We start from the raw sequence: 10270 nt of genomic DNA, 5'->3' as shown, positions 1-10270 counted from the left end.
GTTATCTCATGTTTGGACCTTCCCATACCTACCTATTGTTCTTATTTTAATAGTAATCGTTAGCATCGTATAATGTGCCAAAAAACCCCATTACTATAATGGGCTTTTAGATGGTAATGTTAGCATCTGCTATCCTTTAATATTAATATGCGGTCTGATTTTTCCCGTTGCGTCTGTTGTTATTATGCAACCATGCAGCTTTACAGGGGGCGTGGCTTATCTAAATGAGATGTAAATGAGCCCTATTGTCACTCCCAGCAGGTGAGAACAGGTGAGAACTGCGCAATATTTAGAGGCAGTTTTCATCCTTTAAAACTTTTTTGAGTGCCTACCTTTAAATGGCCACAACTTCTCAAAATGCCCTAGAACCGACTTGTCCCTACTTTCCATGATTGGTCACATATAGTCATAAAATGCATCACTAATTACTCAAATGTTACCCAGTCACTATGATCTGGACCATTATTTTAAAGTGAGAAAGATATTTTTCACTTTAAAATAGTGGTTCAAACCAGGTGCAAATAGCATGTGTTGTTGGCAAGTGCTATTCGCACCAGCTCCGCCTAACAATGCCGGACTGTGCCAGACAACATAAGAAAGCACTCATAATTCACTGTCTTCAGTGGCGTAATCAGTAAAGCGAATGGTTAATGAATCATTGATTTGTTGCGATCAACACGGGTTCGAATCTACCTTTTGCAGAGCTCGCTCTGTTCTCATCACAAATCACATCGGAAAGGCATTTACTTTCATCAAAAATTAGGAAAATGTTCTAAATGTGGAAATAAAGTGCCTAAGAAATAATTCATAATAATAAAAGCATTTATTGGTTAGGGGTTGGTGTAGGGAGGAGATTTTAAGGCGGCATCCATTTAATAATTTAATTAAATATAATAATTTGCGTTATTATAGCATCCTGTTAATGTACAACAGAACTGAGGTACAAGTAGTGTGAATCTGTCAAAATAAAGTATAAATTACATATAATTACTATTTATACTGCAAATAACTGCTACTTTTATATGGTGTAAATAGAACATATCACTATATTTTCAATTAGTAAATAGCATCTATTGTTATTTTCACTTGGTGTAAATTCATCGTTTTCATGTGTCGTCACGGCCGTAAGGCCCCTGGGGGGAAAACAACGCTTTCTTCTGCTGCCCGCCAACACAGAGTGACTGATTTCTGTCGGAGAGGCCAAACAGTGGCAGACCACTTCATCAAAGGTAAGCTCACTCACATACACACTGGATATATTAATCATAAATCATATCTTTACGTAATTTTCTTACGAGATTTATTGACATGGACTGAGGCAACCAACTATAGTGGCCTTGATTAGTTGATTACACTAACTGTTAGCTAAAGTGTTGGGAGGCTGTGTTAGACCTAAATAAACTGAACATGCAATGATTTGCAAATCCTTTTGAACCTTTATTTTACCATATATAACGTATTAAGACAGCGTGTGCTCAGACTGATAAACTTTATTTTTTTAAAATAGCCAGTCTGTAGGACTGTTACTAATTTAACTGACGTTTTTCAACTTGTTGCACATAAACTCTTATTACAGGAGCCAAATCTGATGGGTTCCATCCGACTGAGCCTGAAACTAACGACCCATGAAGTAACGATAGAGAGCAATGTTTGAAAAGTAGTACTCACCATAGCTTTGATAATGAAGAATTCATTGTTCTTCACTTCCCAAACGGCAGCATTATTAACCCATCCAAATCGAAAGTACATATAACTCTCAGTACTTTTGGAAGCTTTCATTCTGGAGGGGTGTGTACGGTGAGGGATTCTCTACAAGGTGTCTTAGTTTTAGAAGGTATCAAGTTTTATCAAGTATCTTAGTTTTATTAGGTATTCTCTACAAGGTATCAAGTTTTCTTAGTTTTTCTTCCTTTGTGAGGTGATCCAAATATTCGTGGCTTGAAATAGAAGGAAAATTGGTCGGCTTGTGCGCTGCGTCTCCATAGAGAAGGCATGCTAGGCTGCCATATTTCACCCTCCAGCCACAGCACAGGGCACGTGACTGAAAACTATGAAGAGTTGCTGCCTTAAAATAATGGTCCTGATCACTTGATAAGTCCTTGAAGAGTGACTAGGTAACACTTGAGTAATCAACCTCATTCAGTAATTATTGATTACCTAATAAGGAACTATCTTAGGCCCCATTTACACTGCATGGTTCAAGTGACCCAATTCCGATTTTTTCCTCTCATGCGGCTCAGAGCGGATATGACATGTGAACGTGTAAGCAGGAAAAAACGCATGAATTCCGATATCCTCAGATCGGATTTAGGCCTCACTCATGTGGGAATAAATCCGATATGATTCGGATGCGTGCATTAGCGTCTGCCATGTAAGCGGTCCAATCGGATATCCCCCAGTAAAGGCGAGTCGTACGTCATTGAATAAAGGACGGAGGCGAATGACGTCAACTCCGGTGGACACAAACTGCGATCAAGGGCCAGTGTTGCCAAGTCCACGGTTTTCATGCGGAATTGGGATACTTTAACACAGTTTTGAGTTGCAATTGGACGGGTTTTATTGTGAAAACCTGGCAACCCCATCAAGGGCTCTTCTCTTTTTCTCCGCCTTAAGAGAGAAATGTTTTGCCGACCTTTAAAGATGTGTGGATCAGTGCAGACAGCAAAACATTGTGCCATCATTTTGTCAGCGTCCATTGCATATCGCGCCATTTTACTTCCTTTCACCGGTTAAGAACGTCTTGGGCTGTTTTGCCAGTGTACAGTGTAGATGCAAATATCGGAATTGTGCATCAAGACCTGCAGTGTAAATGCAGCCAAAGTCCTAAATTTGCTATTACTTACTGATTAAGCTTGTTTCAACATTAGTTAACCCTCTGGTGCTCCTCGTTTACGGGTTACAATGGTTGTCTTCCCGGTCATAAGTGACCGGACACCTAAAAATTAAACTTCCTCCACCCCAGTAAAACCAATGCAATTTATTTTTCTTCAATAATATTTTTTCTTTTTAATTTTGTATTTTGAGATGATTTGATGGTGTTTTTTAATATTTATGCAATAATTATTGTCTATTTTTGCCATTCAAAATTATAAAAAAAAAATGTTTAAAAAAAATTTTATTTAATTTTTTTTTTAATTGCAGTATTTTAGGTTAAAACAGAGACTAGGCCTTCAAAAAAATAAATAACTGAAGACAGATTAGCGCCCTCTTTTGGAATTATTTAAGAAATTATGCAACCATGGGTGTAATCCACTAGAGGTCTCTATGGAGGGGCTTGTGAATTCCCAAGTTCACTTTTCAACACATTTAATAAATTTTTGTTTAGCTGGATTTGAATAAATATATAAAAATAATCAAATACTATTTTTATATTATTACTTTTTTTTAGAAATGGTGATTTTTTCTCTGTGAATTTGTGTTTTTGCAGAGTTCCCATTCATTTCCTATGGCAAGTGGGAGTATTTTTTTTACAACCACTTAGCATGCTCGAATCATGCCCTCAATTTTTTTGTGTGTTTACATACCTAATGTTAGAAAAGTCACCAAGTTTCATGTCATTCTGATGAAGATGTGATTTTTAATAATTCAAAATGTGGTTCATAGGTTCAGTTTTTCATGGGTGGGTGTGTGTATAAGTGTGCGTGTGTGCGTGTGTGTGAGTGGATGTGTCAATATCACACTCCTGATGTTTTAGAGTGTCATCCCTATACTGCTGTGTACTTTTTTTCAGCATTGTGGCCGATTTGTAGATTGTACACACAAATATCCTGCAAATATTTGTGTTTTTGCAGATTTCCCATTCATTTCATATAGGGGTCATTTTTGACCGAAGAGCACAAGTGGAAGTAATTTTTTTATGACCACTTAGCATGCCCGAATAATGCCCTATTTTTTTTATGTGTGTTTACATACCTAATGCTAGAAAAGTAACCAAGTTTTATAATTTTCAGATGAAGCTGTGATTTTTAAAAATTCTAAATGTGGTTCATAGATTAAATTTTTCATAGGTGTGTGTGTGTATAAGTGTGCGTGTGTGTGTGTGCGTGTGTGTGAGTGGATGTGTCAGTATCACACTCATGATGTTTTAGAGTGTCACCCCTTTACTGCTGTGTACTTTTTTTCAGCATTGTGGCCGATTTGTAGATTGTACACACAAATATTCAGAGAATTTTTGTATTTTTGCCGATTTCCCATTCATTTCCTATGGTCGGTCATTTATGACCGAAGACAATGAACGTTACTTTTTTTTAATGACCAATTAGCATGCTCGAATCATGACCCCAATTTTTTTGTGTGTTTACATACCTAATGCTAAAAAAGTCACCAAGTTTCATATCATTCTGATGAAGCTGGGATTTTTAAAATTTTAAAACAGAAAATTTTTCGGTCAGAAATGACCGAAGAGCACCAGGGGTACTTCAGCGCTGGGGAGATGAATCTGTATTTAAACTGGGTCATCAATGTAGTAGAAATATGAAATTATTTTTTAATTTGGTGCCTTCTAGACTGAGAAAAGACAGAAAATGTATTTTTGTCTCATGGGGATGAAAGACTACAATTCCCAGAATGCTTCGCTGTCCTGTGAGGCCATTCCCAAAGCCACCAACTTGTTTACAGTTAGAGAAGACACTACAATTAAAAACTGAACGTGTCTGTTCAATATAATGAGTTCAATATAACGAGTATCACAGCACTGAGCACTGACTGCAGGAGTGAAATAAATGAGCTCTTGTGATGAGAGCTGAGGTAATCGCGACTACACTCGCGGCATACATTCACAACGCGAGTTCAGTCTGGCGCGTTTCAGTTCATGCCTTTACAAGCTTAACTTTCATAGAAATTAATTTGAGAAGTTAAAAGACTTACATTGCTCACCATATCTCCGTTTTAAATGAGTGCCTGTAGCTGAGCTGAGCTCTCCCTGCAAGCTGAGTGTTATCTCCCATCCCCCATGCGCAGATTCAAAACTTGCGGAAATGGCTCCCTCTGCTGGCTGTAGTCTTTAGCCTTTGGGCAAACATTCCTCCTATGATGCAAATATCGTCAATTTTTCAGAATTTTTCCAGAAATAAAATGCATAAATCTCTTGTCTCAGGGGGATATGAGGGGGGAAAGCACAATCATTTGAATATACTCCAGGGTTTCTACTGATACAAAGCCATATGCTAATCACTGAAGTAACCCTTTAATAGTAGTAGCTGAAGTGTTAATGTAGTGCTACTCTTGAGTCCTGCATCACTTCCTGGACCATTATTCTAAAGTGTTACCTATAGAGGTTTACAAACTAACAATGAAGTAGCCTAAATGAAGCAACCCCTAAAACAGTTTGCAGAACTTGGGCAAGTAAAGTGTATGTCTGCAGTAAGCTGTTTCCGTTCAGTTTGAGCAGTCTACAAGGTAATATATGCTAGCATAAGCTTGTCATGTTCTCGTTCATATCCAAAACTAGCTTTCAGCAGTGTACACTTTTTTTAAGTTAGCAGTTGAAAAGTAGGCTGTGATAACCTTCCTCCTTCCTTTGCATGCAGTGTCAGATATAGTGAATGGCGAGGTGCTGCTACCGGTCAATGCGAAAGAACGAGGAGCCCCATAAACTACAGGATGATTAATGTTCAGAAAGTCCAGAAACGTACTCTAGTCTCTACTCACTGAAACATCAACATTATCTACACATATTCTAGCTCTCTTGTGTTCAGCATTTGGACACACATATAATGCAGTGTTTCAGAAGTTCTTCACTATAGTTTTAGACAAAACTTCATAATTGCAAAAATCTTCAAAATGGTCGATCTGCAGTGAAACAGAGTGTGGTTCTGGACCTTCGAGTGCAATTTCATTTTGATCTTTTTGTTTTTTTATCCCTTTCCGTTATCTTCATTTTCAGTTGTGTTTCTTGACCATACTATTCTGATGTATAATGTCCTAACCGTCATATTTGTTTTACTTCAAGGTTGTACTGCAAGCAGTCAGTAAGCCTGTGATATGAAATGGATGCAGCTGGAAAGGCCTTGTGTAATCATGTGTTTTTCCAAACTGCCCACCATGGGAGTGAAGACAGTGCCACCTCCACTCTTTACTGTAGTTTAGATGTTGCACTGCCCAGTGTTTCTTTCCTCCTCTATATACCTCATTCCTGTAAATGCTGACTTAAATGGTACAGCAAGGCCCGGTTTCACAGACAGGACTTAGATTAAACCAGGAGCATCAGATCATCATATGAGAATGATTTCGGAAGGATCACTGACACTGAAGACTGATGTAGTAATGATGCTGGAAATTCAGATTTGATCACATAAATATATTATATTTAAAAGTATTTTAATATAGAAAACCATTGTAATCATTTTTTACAATATTACTGTTTTTTTCTGAATTTTTGATCAAATAAATGCAGGCTTGATGAGCATAAGTACTAGATTTACTCACATCTCTATGCCAAAAATTGAACACAGAATTTAATTTGTGTATTAATATTATATTTGTTGAACTTGAATCTTTGTCTTGTATACAACAAAAATACGATCCAGGGCATTTGTCCAGAACCCACGAGTGAACTTGTGGAGCGGAAGCCAGAAGCAGCAGGTGCTCCAGGATTAACTTACAATACTCCGTCATTTCTGGCCTCACAAATATACTCCGAACTCAGAGAAAACTTGCCACACAGACACGATATATCTTTATAAAGCCTGGAATGTCTACTTTTAACTGAAGTAATTTACACTCACCTAAAGGATTATTAGGAACGACATGGTGCATTATCCTGCTGGAAGTAGCCATCAGAGGATGGGCACATGGTGGTCATAAAGGGATGGACATGGTCAGAAACAATGCTCAGGTAGGCCGTGGCATTTAAACGATGCCCAATTGGCACTAAGGGGCCTAAAGTGTGCCAAGAAAACATCCCCCACACCATTACACCACCGCCACCAGCCTGCAAAGTGGTAACAAGGCATGACCCGCTTTATATTAGGTGGCCTTAACTACTATGTACTAACATTGAAAAATAATTTGATACTATGTACTTATTGTGTACATACATGTTTTTACATTGTACTTACATTTTAAAAAAATACCTGCATGTATTTACATCTGTAATTCATTCCTGTAGTTACATTTGTAATTACACAGTTGGCACATCCCTTACACCTAACACACCTAACACACCTTCCACACCACCACACCTGTCCCTAACTCAACCCTCAAACTGACCCACACCACCACACCTGACCCTAACTCTACCCTTAAACTGACCCACACCACCACACCTGTCCCTAACTCTACCCTCAAACTGACCCACACCACCACACCTGTCCCTAACTCTACCCTCAAACTGACCCACACCACCACACCTGACCCTAACTCTACCCTTAAACTGACCCACACCACCACACCTGTCCCTAACTCTACCCTCAAACTGACCCACACCACCACACCTGTCCCTAACTCTACCCTTAAACTGACCCACACCACCACACCTGTCCCTAACTCAACCCTCAAACTGACCCACACCACCACACCTGTCCCTAACTCAACCCTCAAACTGACCCACACCACCACACCTGTCCCTAACTCTACCCTTAAACTGACCCACACCACCACACCTGTCCCTAACTCTACCATTAAACTGACCCACACAACCACACCTGTCCCTAACTCTACCCTTAAACTGACCCACCACCACCACACCTGACCCTAACTCTACCCTTAAACTGACCCACACCACCACACCTGTCCCTAACTCTACCCTTAAACTGACCCACACCACCACACCTGACCCTAACTCTACCAATTAAACTGACCCACACCACCACACCTGTCCCTAACTCTACCCTTAAACTGACCCACACCACCACACCTGTCCCTAACTCTACCCTCAAACTGACCCACACCACCACACCTGTCCCTAACTCTACCCTTAAACTGACCCACACCACCACACCTGTCCCTAACTCAACCCTCAAACTGACCCACACCACCACACCTGTCCCTAACTCAACCCTCAAACTGACCCACACCACCACACCTGTCCCTAACTCTACCCTTAAACTGACCCACACCTGTCCCTAACTTTACCCTTAAACTGAGCCACACCACCACACCTGTACCTAACTCTACCATTAAACTGACCCACACCACCACACCTGTCCCCAACTCTACCCTTAAACTGACCCACCACCACCACACCTGACCCTAACTCTACCCTTAAACTGACCCACACCACCACACCTGTCCCTAACTCTACCCTTAAACTGACCCACACCACCACACCTGACCCTAACTCTACCAATTAAACTGACCCACACCACCACACCTGTCCCTAACTCTACCCTTAAACTGACCCACACCACCACACCTGTCCCTAACTCTACCCTTAAACTAACCCACACCACCACACCTGTCCCTAACTCAACCCTTAAACTGACCCACACCACCACACCTGTCCCTAACTCTACCCTTAAACTGACCCACACCACCACACCTGTCCCTAACTCTACCCTTAAACTGACCCACACCACCACACCTGTCCCTAACTCTACCCTTAAACTGACCCACACCACCCCACCTGTCCCTAACTCTACCCTTAAACTGACCCACACCACCACACCTGTCCCTAACTCTACCCTTAAACTGACCCACACCACCACACCTGTCCCTAACTCTACCCTTAAACTGACCCACACCACCACACCTGTCCCTAACTCTACCCTTAAACTGACCCACACCACCACACCTGTCCCTATCTCTACCCTTAAACTGACCCACACCACCACACCTGTCCCTAACTCTACCCTTAAACTGACCCACACCACCACACCTGTCCCTAACTTTACCCTTAAACTGACCCACACCACCACACCTGACCCTAACTCTACCCTTAAACTGACCCACACCACCACACCTGTCCCTAACTCTACCCTTAAACTGACCCACACGACCACACCTGTCCCTTACTCTACCCTTAAACTGACCCACACCACCACACCTGACCCTAACTCTACCCTTAAACTGACCCACACCACCACACCTGTCCCTAACTTTACCCTTAAACTGACCCACACCACCACACCTGTCCCTAACTTTACCCTTAAACTGACCCACACCACCACACCTGACCCTAACTCTACCTTAAACTGACCCACACCACCACACCTGACCCTAACTCTACCCTTAAACTGACCCACACCACCACACCTGTCCCTAACTTTACCCTTAAACTGACCCACACCACCACACCTGTCCCTAACTTTACCCTTAAACTGACCCACACCACCACACCTGTCCCTAACTCTACCCTTAAACTGACCCACACCACCACACCTGACCCTAACTCTACTCTTAAACTGACCCACACCACCACATCTGTCCCTAACTCTACCCTTAAACTGGCCCACACGACCACACCTGACCCTAACTCTACCCTTAAACTGACCCACACCACCACACCTGACCCTAACTCTACCCTTACACTGACCCACACCACCACACCTGTCCCTAACTCTACCCTTAAACTGACCCACACCACCACACCTGTCCCTAACTCTACCCTTAAACTGACCCACACCACCACACCTGTCCCTAACTCAACCCTTAAACTGACCCACACCACCACACCTGTCCCTAACTCTACCCTTAAACTGACCCACACCACCACACCTGTCCCTAACTCTACCCTTAAACTGACCCACACCACCACACCTGTCCCTAACTCTACCCTTAAACTGACCCACACCACCCCACCTGTCCCTAACTCTACCCTTAAACTGACCCACACCACCACACCTGTCCCTAACTCTACCCTTAAACTGACCCACACCACCACACCTGTCCCTAACTCTACCCTTAAACTGACCCACACCACCACACCTGTCCCTAACTCTACCCTTAAACTGACCCACACCACCACACCTGTCCCTATCTCTACCCTTAAACTGACCCACACCACCACACCTGTCCCTAACTCTACCCTTAAACTGACCCACACCACCACACCTGTCCCTAACTTTACCCTTAAACTGACCCACACCACCACACCTGACCCTAACTCTACCCTTAAACTGACCCACACCACCACACCTGTCCCTAACTCTACCCTTAAACTGACCCACACGACCACACCTGTCCCTAACTCTACCCTTAAACTGACCCACACCACCACACCTGACCCTAACTCTACCCTTAAACTGACCCACACAACCACACCTGTCCCTAACTTTACCCTTAAACTGACCCACACCACCACACCTGTCCCTAACTTTACCCTTAAACTGAC

Source organism: Pseudorasbora parva, chromosome 25, assembly GCF_024679245.1.
Source record: "Pseudorasbora parva isolate DD20220531a chromosome 25, ASM2467924v1, whole genome shotgun sequence".
In the NCBI taxonomy this organism is placed as follows: Eukaryota; Metazoa; Chordata; class Actinopteri; order Cypriniformes; family Gobionidae; genus Pseudorasbora; species Pseudorasbora parva.
The sequence above is the reverse complement of the archived record's forward strand: the minus strand, read 5'-3'. Positions refer to the sequence as shown.